At 39.1% G+C, this 18,339-nt stretch overlaps 1 protein-coding gene across 2 annotated transcripts in view; it reads left to right on the top strand.

Moving 5' to 3' along the window:
* Positions 1-18,339, top strand: part of LNX2 (ligand of numb-protein X 2) — a 75,890-nt gene that overhangs the window by 983 nt on the left and 56,568 nt on the right. The gene's annotated exons all lie outside the window — the stretch shown is intronic.

Here is an 18,339-nt window from a genome sequence, read left to right as displayed (position 1 = left end):
CGGCAATAGTACTTACTTGTAAATTGGCCTTCTTCCCAGGACAGATTTTGATATTTCTTTTGCATGTACTTCGATGCAGCACTGATGAAGTTGGATCTCAGTAGATCAATTTTATTTACCTTGCTAGATTTGATTCCCACCCCCACACCTCTTTAGAAAATGGACTTTGGCAGGTAAAGAAGGAAGCGGGAATCTGTTATCCTTTTTGGCTTGTCAAAGCTTTGTTGAGCCATGAATAACAAAGTTTTGGCTTTTTAAGCTTGTCCAAGTCCCACATGTGAGTTTTCCAATGGGGTAAAAGTAGGCCAAATGAGAACCAAAGTAGAATAACATTACTTTTAATTCGGCCCACTTGTGTGTTACATTCTCCATATATCTTGTTTCTCTCGTCTTCTCATCAGCTTTGACATTTTTTCATTATTTATTCATTTAGCCACTGATAAAGTACCTACTGCATGCCAGCCATTGATGGCAGGGGTTAGTTCTTGCCCAGAAGTTTTCTCATTTGGAAACTGATCCATGCTTTTATCCCGCTAGTTACCCTGAAGTAATTTGAACTTAGGGAGCATTTCTGCCTGGAGACCTGTAAGAATAGGTGTTACGTAGGCACCTAGCCTTCAGATTGATTTGGGATATCGTACATTGTAGGCACGGAGCACGCAGGCCACTTAAAAATAAATGCATGTATCTTTGGGCTGTTGTATTATGAGCTTTGCATATGGGCTTGTCTGGCCGAAGGACCCAGTGTCCAAGGTGGAAGTAGTAGTCAGGGACATGTATAGTATTCATTTCAGAGCACTTGGCACCTTTTCTTGCTTACATTGGTCACTAAAATATTTACTGAATTGACTTGAACAGAAAAATGAAGGATTTTGTATACCAGATTAAGAAATTTGGACTTTATCCAGTCAGTGATACTGAGCTGCTAATTTTAAGCAGGAGAATGTCATGATAACATTCGCATTCCAGAAAGATATCTGCAGCATCTGGAGGATGGTGGGCTTCCAGATGGGCGGTATTGAGACTAAGTTGGAGGCTGTTATAATGGAGGGGTTAAGTGCTCAGGGATTCTCTATTCAGATTACCTGGGGTGGAATCAGGCTCTGTCATATACTGAAACCTCTTTGTTCCTTAGGTTTTTCATCTCAGAGTTTGGGGGATAGAACTTGAAAAAACATGTATATTACTTAGAATAGTGATTGCCACATAGTAAGGACTTAGTAAATGCTAGTGTGCTGGCAGTGGAAGGAGAAACGACATGGCATTTAACACGTATGACTAGGAGGCTGGACCAGGTAAGTGACTAGATAGGCTTAAGGAGGGGAAGGATGAATCCTGGGTTGTTTGATTTCAGGCATTGATTGACATGTACTGGGTAAGCTGGCTGTGGAATTAAAACGGGTCAAATTCTAATTCTATTACTTACCCTTAGAATTACTATCCTGACAGAACTTTGATTTCCTAATATTTGGGAAATGATTGTCATACCTGTTCAGTAGGGTTTGAGAAATTACACATGTAATGCCTTTGGCAGGGTACCTAGCACATTCCAAGTGCATAGATGATGACGTTAATGAGCTAGTGGAATGTTGGAGGATATGAGAAGAAGCAGTTAAAAACAATTGATGGTAGAGGTGTGGAAGGGGAGATAAGTTCAGTTTTGGACCAATCTAAGGAGGTGCTAAATGGATGGTTGAGAGATCCATGATGCAGTTGTTGGATAGTTGTGTCTCACAGGAGCTAGGAAAGAATAGAAAAGAAAAAAAAAGAGTTCACAGAAAGCCTTTATGGGTGTGGTAAGCTTTATAGGAGATTTAGAGGAAGGGGAGGGTGAAGGGGTTCACAGTGGAGCAATGTCAGAAGTGTTGACATTGAATATTAGGCATTTCTGTCCTTAAAATACATTTTGGCCACCATCAAAGAAAGAAGGACTCCAGGCTCTTGTAATCTGGTTGGCTCTTCGGCCTTCTCCCCCTCTTCTTTCTTTCCTTTCTGACTGCCACCCCAAAATTCAAATATCTTTAAATTGTATTATGAAGAACTATTTAACTTCCCCTCCTGCTTACAGGGCCATAGTTCACAGGCCCACCTTCCTCTATCCAAATGCTTCTAGGTTTTTAAAAAAGAATCACAGGTCTCATTTCATAGGTTCTCCTCTGTTTAGGAAGCAGTGTTGATTGAAAAAGTTATATATATGTATTGTGCATGTAGAATTTGAAGACTGGGGCAGGCCTACCTAAATTGAGCCTGTTGGAGGGCCTGAGAGTTTTACAAAACACATCCCTTTTAGCTTTCCTGGCATGTGTTTCTTTTCCTCAGAAAATACAAAGCAATAGGAAAATCTGTGGTTAATAAGTTATTTTGTTTGGTTGGATTCAGTAAAGGTGGCTATTTTGTGTATTAGCCTTCTGAGAAGTTATTAAGAAGAATTTTTTGACCAGCTGCAGTAGCTCACGCTTGTAATTCTAGCACTTTGGGAGGCCGAGGTGGGCGGATCACGAGGTCAGGAGTTCGAGACCAGCCTGGCCAATACAGTGAAACCCCATCTCTACTAAAAATACAAAAATTAGCTGGGCGTGGTGGCAGGTGCCTGTAATTCCAGCTAGTCAGGAGGCTGAGGCGGGAGAAATCGCTTGAACCCAGGAGTTGGAGGTTGCAGTAAGCCGAGATCGTGCCACTGTGTTCCAGCCTGGGTGACAGAGCTAGACTCTGTCTCAAAAAAAAAAAAAAAAGGAATTTTTTAACAAGCAAGTGCTCATGACATTACAATAATAAATTGTCCTCTAGTTGGTATGCTTTTAAAAAAGCAGGTGTTATAGGTTCTTTCCTTTAGAATGTATGCTTCCTAGAGCTGGGATCCTATCTATTTTGCTAACTGCAGAATCCCTAAGTACTTAAGCAAATATTAATGTATTTTAAACCAAAAATAAAATTCTAAGCTCCCCCTTCTCCCCAGCCATCTGAATGGACTTCCTCCTCAGCCAGGGGTCTTTTAAAATTTAACCTGAGAGACAGTTTCAGGCCATGATTGGGAAGTGGGGGTCGGACATGACTTGTTATGCCTTTCTGACGTTAACATTAACATAGACTTTAAGTCCGGTAAGAAATATTTTACTACAGCCTATTGAAGCCTACTACCTGAAGGCTTCCTCTGAAAGTAAGAACTTGGGTCTCCACAATCCTTTGTCTTAACCCAGACATTCCTTTCTGTTGATCTCAGGGCTTTAGACAAACTCAACCAGTTGTCAACCAGAAAATAATTTAAATTTACCTATAGCTTGGAATGCCACTCCCCCCAACTCCCCCCACCCCATCCCCACGCCCTGCAATTGTCCCACCTTTCTGGACCAAACCAATGTATTTCTTAAAATTTTTTGATTGACATCTCCTGCCTCCCTAAAATGTGTAAAACCAAGCTGCACCCCCACCACCTGGGGCACGTGTTCTTAGGACCTCCTGAGATCTGTGTCACGGGCCATGGTCACTCATATTTGGCTCAGAATAAATCTCTTCAAATATGTTACAGAGTGTGACTCTTTTTGTTGACAGCATGTGTTAATGAACAAATTGGATACAAATTGGCTTTGATCTGGCTTGGCTCACAGACTTCTCCAAATCTTTGAAACAGTCATTGGTCAGAGGAAAAGCGAAAGAGAATTGATCAAGTGAGGAAGCTTGAAGTGTTTCATGTTCTTATAGGAAGATACAGGAACTGTAACATTGATGGCTTATGATTAAACTATTTTATAGAGATACAGCTGTGTTCAGAAGTAAACTGACAATAGCCACGTCATAAATTTGTCCTCTCTTAGTTATTTGTAAAACACCAGGGCAGAGCCTCTGAAGTCTTGATGAAGATAGCTGGAAAGATAGGAACAGAAGTGTTGTGAAGGATAGGATGCAAGCATAGCTTATATATTTAATCTTTCCAGCCTGGAGATTGAGGAATGATAAATTTGACAGTCACTTTCCCTCAGTGGAGAAATTATGCAGGGAAAAATTATTTTTTCTTAAAAAATAGGCTAAGCAGGAGAAATGAGGAATAGAAAATAGGCAATAGACAAGTAACATTCTATAAAACAATTATTGTGTGTCCACTTTAAAAGCATACCACCTTCATATGTAAAACAAATGAGGGTTTACTTTTTTTTTTTCTTGAAAAGTAATCTTAGAATTATTTTAAATAACAGATTGCTCTAAAGTATGTAATAGGGGCCAGTGTAAAAAGTGTTGATAGCCAAGTTTCGAGGGCCTATATCTTATGTAAAATAAGATGTGTTTGGCTATAGTAAAGCTTCTGTGATGTTGTGAAATATATGTTTGGTCTTTATCCCTGTTTTCTGGCATACAACTCTCAAATTCCTTGGAATCTGCAAAGTGCTAAGTGTCTTTGTATGCTGATGAGTTGACTAAATGGCTGGCAGCCCCTAGGTAGCTTCAAGATGGGCCCTGGTCACTGGAAAGACTGGAGTAGAGGGTTAGGACTGTCAGCCCCACCACCAACCTCCAGGGAGGGCAGAGGAGCTGAAGGGGAAGCTGATCACCAATGGCCAATGATTTTCACCAGCCATACCTATGTTATGAAGTCTTCATAAAAGGCCCAAGAGGACAGGGTTCAGAGAGCTTCTGGATAGCTGATCACGCGGAGGTTCCCGGAGGGTAACACGCCCCGGGAGGGCATGGATGCTCCGCACCCCTTCCCATACCTCGCCCTGGGTATCTCATCTGTATCCTTCGTAATATCTTTTGTAATAAACTGGTAACCTAAGTAAGTGTATCCTTGAGTTCTGTGAACTGCTCTAGCAAGTCAATTAAACCCAAAGAGGGGTTATGGGAACCCCAAATTGAGGCCAGTCAGAATTTCCTGAGGCCTGCACTTGCGACTGGTGTCTGGTGGAGAGGGGAGCAGTCTTGGAGACTGAGCCCTCAGCTTTGAGATCTGAGGCTATCTCCAGGTAGATAGTGTCAGAACTGAATTGAATTAGAGGACACCCCACTGGTGTCCACTGCTTTGTGTATCAGGTGTGGGGGAAAACCCACATTTGGACATAGAAGTATTTTGTATTGATGACTATTGTGTTGAATAAGAGAACATAAAAAACACTTTTGAGTGTGTTTTTATTTCCTCTCAGTTTCCAAGGCTCTGTTTGGCTATTAGTTTGTTTTATAGATAAAAAGTAAGGTAAGTCTGGAAAATATTTATACCTGCCACCCCCTTCCCTATTGGGATTTCGGCTGTTAATCTTAAAGACTTAATTGTTTGTGAGAACCCTTATCATTTAGACCAATAAATAATTACTGAACACATAAATTGGAGACCTTTACTTAAATCTTATTTCAGTATTGTGGCTTTTTCTTCTGTAGCTGCCCAGTGGGTTCTTCCTGCCTACTGCCTGGATAGAGCCAATTTATCAAGGTGGGGGCATTGCAATAAAGAGTTTTTGCACACATAGATCTTGCTAAACAGAAGACTGGAATTTTATTATTACCCAAATCAGCCTACCTGAGCATTTGGGGGCTATTTTCAAAGGTAGTCTAGGGGAAGGGGTGGGGGTGGCTAGTCAGTGGGTGCTTGCTGCTGATTGGTTGGGGGCACAATCATAGCGGTGTGGGAAATGGTCCTCTTATGCTCTGAGTGGCTTCTGGGTGAGGCCACCGGAGTGGTCAGTGGGTCCAACCAAAAAACCTGAACAGATATCTCAAAAGGCCAATCTTAGGTTCTCCAGTAGTGACGTTATCTGCAGGAGTAATTGGGAATGTTGCATATCCTGTGACCTCTGGAATAGTGGCTGGCAGTTGTTTATGTCTACACCTTAGCTGAATTCAGGTTCCTCAGTTGCCTAGTTTGGTGGTCCCTCATTAGCTTTACAAAGGCGGTTGAATTTTGGGGACGGGCTGTTACCATTTAAGCTATAAACGAAATGTCTCCCAAAATTAGCTTGGTTTTAGCCCAGGAATAATTAAGGGCAGCTTGAAAGCTAAAGGCAAGAGGAGAATTGGCTAAGATCTCCCCACTGCTATAGTTTTTTCACTGATATAATTTTTGCAAAGGCAGTTTTACTTCTATGTGATTTTTAACATTTGAACTTTGACTTTCAGTTTAGTTGTATTTAACAAGTACCTAAGAAGTGCTGAGCTTGGATGGCACATAAAAGATTGTCTCTGCCCTTGTAGAATTTAAATTCTTAAAAGACATTTTCATTCGAGGAGTTAATCATTTGTAGCCGAGTGACCTTTGCTTCCACTGTTTTTTTGTTTTTTGTTTTTTGTTTTTGAGACAGAGTCTCGCTCTATCACCCAGGCTGGAGTGCAGTGGCGCAATCTCGGCTCACGGCAACCTCCACCTCCCAGGTTCAAGCGATTCTCCTGCCTCAGCCTCCTGAGTAGCTGGGATTACAAGAACCTGCCACCACACCCGGATAATTTTTGTATTTTTAGTAGAGATGGTGTTTCATCATGTTGGCTTGGTGTCGAACTCTTTACCTCAGGTGATTTGCCCATCTCAGCCTCCCAGAGTGCTGGGATTACAGGCATGAGCCACCACGCCCAGCCTGCTTCCAATGTATCTTAACATTCATTTGGCACCTTGTCATTTCCCTAAACTTTCCATGTTAGAAAGCTTAAACTTACATATCCTGTAGTTGGACCTCAGTCTCTTCTCCTGTCTTTCCAGCTCTCTCAATACCCACACTTTCTATTAGAGTGCCCCCTCCCCCTCACAGCAACAGTGTGCCAGTCCTTCTGTTCCACCTTACCCTCCCCTCCCTGCTGCAGGGACACCTTTTGGCCTTGCAGAGCGTCTCTATCCAGTTAGGAAGCCCATGGTTAAACACCTGGAATATGCTTCCCACTGGCACCTTTGCCTCCCTTGAACTTGTCTTTTGTGCTGTACCTGCCAGATAACGCCCCTGTTCAGATTAACTCTGCTTCTGTCTCCACACTGCTTTGGTATCACCCATTAAATGGCTGGTCCTCAATGCAGGGAAATGCCCCTCAACCCCCTGCCCCCATACCCCTCAGTCAATTTGTAAATGTTTAGTCCCTACTGAGTGCTCTGACACTGAGCTAAGAAAGCTGTGGTATCCTCATGGAGTTTACAATCTAGAGGCAATTCAAGATAATATTCTGGATATATTGGGTTAAATAAAATACTAAAAATAATTCGACCAGGCATGGTGACTCACTTTGGGAGGCCAAGGCAACAGAATCACTCAAGCCTAGGATTTTGAGCCTAGCCTGGGCAACATGGCGAAACCTGTCTCTACAAAAAATTAACCAGGTGTGGTAGCATGTGCCTGTGACCCCAGCTACTGGGGAGGCTAAGGTGGGAGGATCACCTGAGCCCAGGAGGTTGTGGCTGCAGTGAGCTGTGATTGTGCCACTGTACTCCAGCCTGGGCAACAAGAGAGAGGCCCTGTCTCAAAATAGTAATTCATTCACTTGTTTCTTTTTATTTTTTAAACGTAGCTACTGGCACATCTGAAATGACACATGTGGCTCACGTGATCTTTCTGTTGGATGGTGCTGGCACAGGGTGTTGTCTGGGTTATGAGAAGGGGAACTGCCGTAGTCTCTGCCGAGTGGGGTATCACTGAAGACTTCCCAAGGAAGTTGTCCTTAAACAGATATCTGGCTGAGTGGGTATTACACAGGTAAACCCTCAGAGGAGGCAGTCAGTGATGGATGGCACTTTGAGGGAGGGGGAGGAGGTGGATGAGAGCGAGCTGGGACCGTGGCAGGGGCTGAGGCCAGGGAGGTAGGCCATGGCCTGATCATATGGGTCTTGTTAACCCCAATGAGGGTTTTGTTCTTCATCTCTCATGATTTATTCCGAAATCTCATCATTACAAACCCTTTTATCCAACTCCACCTCTTCTATATAGTCTGCAGATAATCTGTTTTATTTCATGGAGGAAATGAGATGATCTGTGATTTCTCTAGAATTTTTCTGTCTCTCCCTTTCCAAATGTTACCTACTTAAGTCTCAGATCTGTTTTTCCACATGTGCTTGTTATCTCTTCAAGTCTCCTTCAGGTGTGGCTTCATCAGTTAGCTCCCTTCTTTTCTATGTTTAATCTCTTTCTCCCTGCTTTCTTTTTTACACCAATCTACAAATATGCCCCAATCTTTAACCTTATAAAACAAACACAGTCCCATTGACCCCACATTCCCCTCTAATTATTGTTCTTAAAGCGTAACATTTTTTAAATTCAATATTTTAAAGCAGTATGTTCAAAATATGTCATCAATATAAAATTATTAATGTGATTTGACATTCTGTTTTCCCATATTAAGTACTGAAATCTGGTGAAATGGTTTGCACTTAACAGTATATCTCAGTTTGGATGCTGAATTTTCAGTGGTTGAAGTAAAAGAAATTCTACCAAAATAATGAATATTTAACAGAATAATATTTTACGTTGCTTCAGCTTTTTCTCTTTATTGTGGCAAACACATAAAATTTACTATCTTAACTATTTTTAAGTGTACACTGTTAAATATATTCACATTACAGTGCAACAGATCTCCAAAACTTTTTCATCTTATGAAACTGAAGCTCTGTACCCATTAAACAACTTCCCATTTCCTCCTCTCCCCAGCCCCTGGTAACCACTCTTCCACTTTCTAGAATTTGAGTACTTTAGATACCACATGTAAATGAAATCATACAGTATATGTCTTTTTTTGTGTGACTTGCTTATTTCATGCAGGATGATGATCTCAGGGTTTATCCATGTTGTAGCATGTGACAGAATTTCCTTGGGCATAGTGCTGCCATAAGCATGAGTGTACAGATGTCTCTTTGAGACCCTGCTTTGAAATCTTTTGGATGTATACCCAGAAGTGGGATTATTAGATTATATGGTAGTCGAACTTTTTGAGGAACCTCCTACTGTTTTTCATTTCATTGCGGTTGCACTGTTTTACAATCTCACCATCAGTGCAAAAGGATTCCAGTTTCTGTACATGCTCGATGTTCTCACCAACACTTGCGCTTTTCTAATAGTAGCCATATTAATGGGTATGAGGTGGTATCTCGTGGTTTTGATTTGCGTTTTTCTGGGATTAGTGATGTTGAACTTCTTATGTGCTCGTTGGCCATTTCTGTATCATTTTTGGAGAAATGTCAGTTCACGTTCTTGACCCATTTTTTTATTCTTACTGTTGTTGAGATGTAGGAGTTCCTCACATATTCTGGATATTAACCCCTTATCGGATATGATTTGCAAATATTTTCTCCTTTTCATTCTGTTGATGTGTCCTTTGATGTGCAAAAGTTTTTAATTTTAATGTAGTCCCATTTGTCTATTTTTGCCTGTGCTTTTAGTGTCGTATCCAAGAAATCCTTGCCAAATCCAGTGTCATGAAGCTTTTCCCATATGTTTTCTTCTAGGAGTTTTATAGTTTCAAGTTTTATATTTAGGTTTTTAGTCCATTTGGAGGTAATTTTGTATATGGTGTGAGATAAGGTTCCAAACAAAATATTCTGTATGTATTGCTGAGACCCTGCTTATAGCAAAGAGAGGGAAAGGTCTGAAATATATGGAATAATTTTAAATTGGGGGATTTATGTCAGTTATTGGGCTAGAATACAGTTCTCAGCTTCATCGTATATTCTAGTGTGAATTTCTCTGTTGTTTTTATTTCTTATAGTTGCAAGATACCAATTTGGAAACAGTCGGTAGTCTGGGTTTAGCTGAAGCTGAAATATAAAATTGGTGGGGAGGGCCGGGCGCGGTGGCTCACGCCTGTAATCCCAGCACTTTGGGAGGCCGAGGCGGGCGGATCACGAGGTCAGGAGATCCAGACCATCCAGGCGAACACGGTGAAACCCCGTCTCTACTGAAAATACAAAAAAAATTAGCCGGGCGTGGTGGCGGGCGCCTGTAGTCCCAGCTTCTAGGGAGGCTGAGTCAGGAGAATGGCGTGAACCCGGGAGGCAGAGCTTGCAGTGAGTGGAGATCGCGCCACTGCACTCCAGCTGGGGAGACAGAGCAAGACTCCGTCTCAAAAAAAACAAAACAAAACAAAACAAAAAATTGGTGGGGAGAGGCCAGGTATCGCGGTGCATGTTGTCGTGTCCTGTGCCTCTGCTACTAAATATGTCAAGCATTTGATCAGTAGTAGCTGTGCATGACCTTTTAAGACCGCTCTGTGAAGGCTATTTAATAGATTTCAAAAGTGTCTCTAGCAATTAGTTCCCACCTGAAATATTTATTAATCTCATGAATTTCTCAATTTTAGGCTTTGTGCTTTTATTGTAGATGAGATGTATTAATTGATACTTCAATAGACTAGTTTCAGATTTTGCTAAAAATAGACATAATTCTATTTTGGGACACTGACCTATTCTTTTTCCAAGTATATGTAGTACATTTGTTAGCACATTTGAATTTCTCTTCTATGTTTAATGGAGTATAATAACATTAAGAAACCATTCAGGATTTATTTTGAGAGTCTGGATTTTTTTCAATGGTATAGTACCTATTTTTTGAAAGGATTAAAAACTTAATGAATCCATTTTGCAGAATGTAGAAGGATGGTAAAATCTTGAGTACTCTTATTAAACATCAGTCAACTTTCAACTAATTTATGTTGTATTAACTTTTTTTTCCTATAAAAATATTACCTGTAACACAGTTGCTCTGCATGATTTTAGTCTTTCTAAATGTGATAGTGACTATATTTTCTCTTTCTACAGTTTGGGTTCACCTGAAAGTTGGTGCTGGAGGAAAGCAAACCATTATGTAGTTCTTAAGTTGTTTGTTTATAATATAACATTCTTTGTCTTCAAAAAGAATCACTCTGGGCCAGGCGTGGTGGCTCTTGCCTGTAATCCCTGCACTTTGGGAGGCCAAGGCGGGCAGATCACCTGAGGTCAGGAGCTTGAGACCAGCCTGGCCAACGTATAATGAAACTCTGTCTCTACTAGAAAATACAAAAATTAGTTGGGCATGGTGATGCATGCCTGTAGTTCCAGCTACTTGGGAAGCTGAGGCAGGAGAACTGCTTAAATCCGGGAGGCAGAGATTGCAGTGAGCCAAGATCGTGCCATTCTACTCCAGCCTGGGCGACAGAGTGAGACTCTGTCTCTTAAAAAAAGTAAAAAATAAAAATCACTCTGTTGGTTATTTGAACCTTTTGAAAAGAAAATGGTTCTGTTAATAAAAAACAGGCCAGCCGCAGTGGCTCATGCCTGTAATCCCAGAACTTTGGGAGGCTGAGGCAGGTGGATTACATGAGGCCAGGAGTTCAAGACCAGCCTGATCAAAATGGCAAAACTCCGGTACAAAAATTAGCTGGGCGTGGTGGTACACATCTGTAGTGCCAGCAAGTCTGGAGGCTGAGGCAGGAGAATCGCTTGAACCTGGGAGGCAGAGGTTGCAGTAAGCCAAGATTTTACCACTGCACTCCAGCCTGGGTGACAGAGCAAGACTTTGTCCCCCCAACCAAAAAAAAAAAAAACTCAAACATCAGTTGACTGATGTTTAATAAGAGTACTCAATCTTATTACACTAGGATTTATGGAAGGATATCTTTCTGGACAGTAAAGCTTAATATTCTTAAAAGTAATATTTTAAATTTAATTTAAAAATTAGCAATATCTCAATTTTAAAGAATGTTTTTCTGTTTGGTTACTCTTGGGGATTAAGCAGCACATCTGTTTGATTTACCTTATTGCATACATTATGAACTACATGAAGATATAAGGGATACATGTGATTTTGTTTTTTAAAATCACACTGTATATTTTTTAAATTAATACATGCTTAATGTAGAAAATGCAGGAAATCATAAACTATGCATAGAGAATAAACATTACGAATTCCACCAGTTATAATTCTTTTAAAATACTTTTTTCAACAAATATTTGAATGCCTATTCTGTGTTGTCTACCATTCTAGATGTTTGGGATAGAAAAGTGAATTATAGAAGTTCTTGTTCTCAGAAATCTAGTCTAGTTAGATTATAATTTCAGTACAATTACTCTATTTTGATAATGTATTTAGATGATAAAAGCTTAGAGTCTTGTGACAAGGCAGAATAAAAATTTATTAGAAGTTATGAGTAAAGAGTAATTTCAAGTAAACACAAATTTTAGCCTTTTCATGACTGCAGGTCCTAAGATAACTGAATACATATATGTCTTCCTTTCCCACTGGGTGTTTATCGAATGCCTGTTATGTGCCTGGCACTGTTCTACATGGTGAGACTATAGCAATGAGCAAGACAGGTGGGATCTCTATTCTCATGGAGTTTACGTGCTGTGGGGCAGGAAGAGAAACAACAGTAAATAGTTAAGCAATTAATAGAAAGGATAATGACGAATGCTAGGAGGAAAATCAGATGATGTGATTAGATCTCAATGGTCTGTTATGCTGGTTACTAGAATCTACAGCTGGTCTCCAGGTTTCCTTTTAGCTATTTGTCTCTTCACCAGGGAAATTGAACTAATAATGCCCAAAGGAATCAAACAGTGTCATCTTTGCTTCCTGCCCTTTTGTACCCTCTCCTGGAGGTTTCCCAGTCAGTGAAATGGTTAAATAGCGAAAACTGGAAATAACTAAGAGTCAAAACAAGGCATATAGAAAATTATTTCTCAGATAATTTGGACTTTCAGAAAGCTGGGAGTTTGTTGAGTTTTTACAAACTTGAGTTTGTACCTGTCAGTATTTCAACAGTACTTTGTTTGTATGTTCTGAATTAAGAAAAACAAAACACTACCAGTTATTAGGAATCTGAAAAAGAGTAAATCATTCTGTCAATCTTTGTGGAATTTGCAGTTTTATTTTGAAGTTTTTCATGCCTGCTTTAAAAACTGTCATCTATGTTACCTTATAAATAACTCTTGGTTTGTAACCGAGCTTATTAGACAGTCTTTAAAATTTATGTGTAAGACTTCAGTGCCCTGCTTTCTTTGGTACATAAGAACTTGAAGTGTGACCCATGACTCATCAGTTGACGTTGGGGTGCGTTTTTAGAAACTAGGAATGCCATAGTAGATTTCCTTTAGCAGTAGAGGAAGTAAATACAAGAAAACACAAATTTGTCTGTTTCTGTGCTGGTGTGATTACAGCTGAATGTTAAACTGATTCTTAGAAATGTGTTACAACACTGGACATTTCAGTAAGCTTGAATTGAATATGTGTAAACAATGTGTCTTGCAAAAAGATTCTTAAATGTAGCAATAACTTACATTTCTCCCATTTTTATGATAGGAAATAACTTTGCAGATAAGTATACTTAATATTTAGGTTTATGTTTTACTTATTTACTTTTGAAACAGAAATGAAGCAGTAAAGAAAAAGCATTGTCTTGGGCATGCAACTTCATTTTTAGTGCTCCATAAAATTGTTCTTATTTTTGATGTAAAGATCTTGTTTCTGTACTTTGCTTTTTAATCATGTATATAAGAACCAGTCTTGACTGCTTTCTAATTGCTACTTTATTTCTTTTTGTGCATGCTCCCTTGCTCCTGCCATAAATATACTTCCATACATATGAAAGTGTATGTGTTCAGATAGATACTTCATGAAAAACAAGCCTGAGCTGAGCTCTTCACCCCAACTACCTGGTTCACCTAGAGTTGACTGCTATTAGTTTTTTTGTATATCCTTCCAGGCATGTTTTATGTATATAAACTCATGTGTGTATGTATATATTAATACATAGCTATTTTAAAACTCATACTGTTCTGTACCTTGATTTAAAATAGTGCAAAATTTGTTTTACTTTGCTAATTTTTTTTTGAAATTTAACTTGATCACCTTTTGTTTGCTGATCCCACCTTAATTAACGTAACCTTAAGGAAAACAGAGGTTTTCTTTGTTGGATATGATTATGGACAAAATGATTATTTGAGCCTTTGTTTTGAGCTTTCCTTCCCCCCCCCCCCCCCCCCCCCCGCTATAAATCATGACTCTGTTGCTTAATCCTTTTTCAAAGCAATGCTGAACACAATAAAAATTATTCTGGGCATCTTCATGATAACTTAAAATAGGATATTTACTAGGTGGCTTTGATCTAGCAAATATAGCACAACCATGGAATAAAACATAATTGGTACACTAATTCTGCTAAAAAGCTTGATTATTGGGGAATTTTGTAGTACAAGTTGTGCTTAATTTAAAATTATTTGTTTAACATATCTGTTTGCTAATTGGAAATGTCTTTGTGCATTTTTTCATCAAGTCTGCAGATCGTCCCTTTACAATTTTAATATTTGTAGTGGACACTCTTAGAATAGCTTTCATTTTGAGGATTGTCAGGTGCATCCATTTTGTTCTTCTTAAAAGGGGGTGTGGGAAAGGTGGTCTTTTCCTTGAGTTCAATTAGAATATGATGTTAGATCTAGAGGGGAAAAAAGGTAAATTGTTTTCAGTAATTTATGAGTATCGCCCTAGAAAGTTTTAATATTTTCAGTGTTACATTGCTTTTCTTTCTGTGAAATACAAGTGGACAGAATTGTGCAACTGCCAATATTAATCATTGTAGTAACTGCCATTTGTGTGACTGCTCTGTGGCTTATCTCTGAGCTAGGAACTTTAAGTTTCATTCAGCAGTTAATTGTCATAGTAACCCTGTAAGGTCGATATTTTGCATTTAAGGACTGGAGCTCAGAAAGTTTCAGAGGTAATATACAATTTGGACAAGATAATATGGTTACCTGTGATTGGAAACCAGACTTCTTTGATCTAAAAGCTGTCTTACTCTTTACTGTACTAGGGTTATATGAAAAGTTAAAGTTTTGATGGAATCATAATTGTTTTCTTTCTTCATGCTGAGGACTTTAAAGATCGTTTTAGTTTATGCCACATAACTGGCCAATGAAGAGATAGGTTCCAAGAGTAAATGGCCACAGTCATGTTCTTGGACTCATAATGAGATGATTTTTCGATGGAAACTCAGTGGAATTGTTTTGTTTTAATGCAGTTGAATGATTTTATAGAAACCCTGGTTTCAGTTTTAAAGGCTGAAAGGGAAAAGCCTGTTTGTTGCTTGCATTATCTATCTGTGTCCACCCGTCCATCTGTTAGCCTGTCTGCCATTCATCTCTCTATTAAACCTAGAGAAAGGAGTAGTTACATTCTTTATATACTGCTTCAACTTCTTCAGTGTTTAATTTTGGTTAGTGGTCTTCAAGCTTATCTGGTGAAATGTTTGGAAGGGTAAGGGGGTTAAAGAGTAACTGGTTCTTTGTTGTAGAGACTGGACCCGGAAAAAGCATATAATTACCCTGACTTCTGTAATGGGCTATCAGCAAGAACTCTGATTTTATCAAACCCTTCTTGTAATCCTTATCTAGTGAGATATTTACCTACGTGGTTCTGTGTATTCATTTTGTTTGTCGTTTTCTTCAGAAAAGGTCTGTTTTTCCCCCATTAAATCAGTAGGTGAGCACCAAAAGACAGGGCAAGAAAAAAAATTAAGTAGAAATAACTTAATAATAATGCAATTCCATAGGACATGGCAGTTTAGGAGCAAGCTTAAGAAAAGGGGTTGCAACAAAAGAAGACTAACATCTTTGTTTCAACTCTTTGAGCCGTAGATTGATTTCTTTCTTTTTTAAGTTTAATTTGTGGAATAGTAGAATTTTTTACTTTTTATATTATAAAATAATTAAATGGTAGAACATTTGGTAATAGATATTCATAGAAAATCTGGAAAAACAGATAAGAGGAAGAAAAAAGTGTGTAATCTCTTCTACCATATATCTCCATAGTTTGCTCTTGCTCCTATTTCTACTTGTTGGGCATGCGTCTGATCTACAGTGAAACTTACGGTGGATGAAATTCGTGATGCTCTTTGGAGTGTCAAAGGACTTCCACTAAATCCCTCCTTATTCTTATTCTTTGCCCTCTGTTTCTTTGATCACCCATAGGGTGCTCGATAGCTGAGGAGCCATTTGCACGGAGTGCACTGCTGACTCTGCCCAGTGTGTGGATCTGTTGGCCATGCTTGCTCTCCTCATCTGAGAGGGTGCCATAGTATAGCATGGAAAAAGTATGGTTCATTTTATACTGTGAATTTTTTTTTTTTTTAACATATTTTCTTTTTTTTTTTTTTTTTTTTGAGACGGAGTCTCGCTTTGTCACCGAGGCTGGACTGCAGTGGCGCGATCTCGGCTCACTGCAAGCTCTGCCTTTGGGGTTCACGCCATTCTCCTGCCTTAGCCTCCCGAGTAGCTGGGACTACAGGCGCCCGCCACCATGCCCAGTTAATTTTTTGTATTTTTAGTAGAGACGGGGTTTCACAGTGTTAGGCAGGATGGTCTCGATCTCCTGACCTCGTAATCCGCCGGCCTCGGCCTCCCAAAGTGCTGGGATTACAGGCGTGAGCCACCGCGCCCGGCCTTTTTTAAGGAAGGAAAACGTTTCAGAAAAACAGCAAAACAAATTGGTGCATTGCAGAGTGGTATGAATAAGATAGGTATGTGTTAAAATGGCAGTTGGACGTCTCCTTTTTGGTAGAATACATAATAGTCATTTTTTTTCCACCAATTTGAAGTTTGTCATTGTAAGGTGCAATGACATTAAGGTAGTCAGAAAGCGTTTGTTAAAATTTTGTGCCCCGTTGTTGACATTTGTGTAGAAGAAAAGTCAACAATAACTGTGTACGGATTGTCTGCCCCTTGACAGGTAAGAGACTGCATAAAAAATGGGATCTGACCATGAAACTGTTTATCTTTTCAGGCACCGCTAGTGACTTCCCTAGGTGGCTGTTGTTACTATTTCTTTGTCATCAGTAGATATCTGTTTACTGATTTGGACTGTCACCTACTGAGTTCTATAATGGCATCGATTACATAAGCATACTGTATTGAAAAATATAACATATCCAAGAGTGATTTGCCTGTTTCTAGGACAGTTGTGCTGCTTTTACAAGCTAATTCAGAATGTGCAATTGTACCAAGGTGTGTTTTTGTTTTTATTTTAAGGAGTGGCATCAGATGATATTCTTGGTCCCCCAGAACTTAATTAAAGGGCATAGTTCCAAGATGGAATTATGTTAGAAAAGGTGACTAAATCTTTTAGTCTAGCAAATGGGAATTAGATTTTAAAGGAAGACATTGACAGCGTTCTTTTTTAACAAATATCTTTCAATTTATATTATTGATCTAAATTGTAGGTTAAGTGAGCCATAAATTGTTGGTGTTATTAAGCAGTAAAAGATAAACAGAAAGAAAAGTTAGTGTTTTGATACCAGTTTCTAAGCAACAGTGCTAACATTTGACAGCGTAATGATTTCATGAGACACTGAATGAAAGTGTAGTTTAAATCATGTGACTTCTTGAAAGTAGAAAAAAGTTTAAAGTTATATATAAAATTTATATTATAATTTCTGTTAATATTGCCTTATATCTTATGTACCTCAATTATTTTTGTGCTGTATCTTACAAATAGATTCAACTCAAAAGTAATTAAAATATTAATTGATCACACATAGCACAATGGCTGAAATTAAAAAGACAGCATCAAATGTTGACAAAGGATATGGAGCAACCAAAGCTTATACATTCTTGTTAGGGAAGTCAAATGGTACAACCACTTTGGAAAAGGTATGGTGGTTACTTACAAAACTAAGCATCTACTTTCCCTGGGACTCAACCCTTCTACTCTTAGGTATTTACCCAAGAGAAATGAAAACGTATGTTCATAGAAGTTCTTGTTGATAATCACCAGGAACTGGAAACAGCACAGTTGTCCTTCAATAAGGGACACGGTACAGTGAGATACTGCCAAGCAATGGAAAGAAACAGACTACTGATATATACCACAGCGTAGGTAAATCTCAAAAACATGCTGAGTAAGAGAAGCTGTATGCAAAAGAGTACATACTCTATGTTCCCATTTAGGTGATACTCTAGAATAGTCAAAACTAATCTATGATGGAAAGAACATCAGACCAGGGGTTGGCTCTAGAGATAATGGGGGTTGAGATTGGCTGGGAAGGGCATAAAAAAACCTGGAGTGATTATTCTATTCTCTTAATAGGGATTTGGGTTCCATAGTTGTATGTATTTATCAAAAGCTTAATTAATATAGACTTAAGATTTGCACATTTTACTTGGTGTGGTGGTACATGCCTATAGTCCCAGCTACTTGGGAGGCTGAGGTAGGATGATTGCTTGAGTCCTGGGCAACATGGCGAAATGCAGTCTTTAAAAAAAAAAAAAAAGTTTTGCACACTTTTTTTGTGTGTTTAAATTCTACCTCAAAAGCCAAATGTAAACAAATAGGGAACTTCAGTTGATATGCATTCTGTCATATTTAGAAGTGTGCTGACTTCTGCATTTACTTTGAAGATCATGAAGTGACAAAACAGGGAAAGATGAGA

Source organism: Macaca thibetana, chromosome 17, assembly GCF_024542745.1.
Source record: "Macaca thibetana thibetana isolate TM-01 chromosome 17, ASM2454274v1, whole genome shotgun sequence".
Classification (NCBI taxonomy): Eukaryota; Metazoa; Chordata; class Mammalia; order Primates; family Cercopithecidae; genus Macaca; species Macaca thibetana.
The sequence above is the reverse complement of the archived record's forward strand: the minus strand, read 5'-3'. Positions and strand labels throughout refer to the sequence as shown.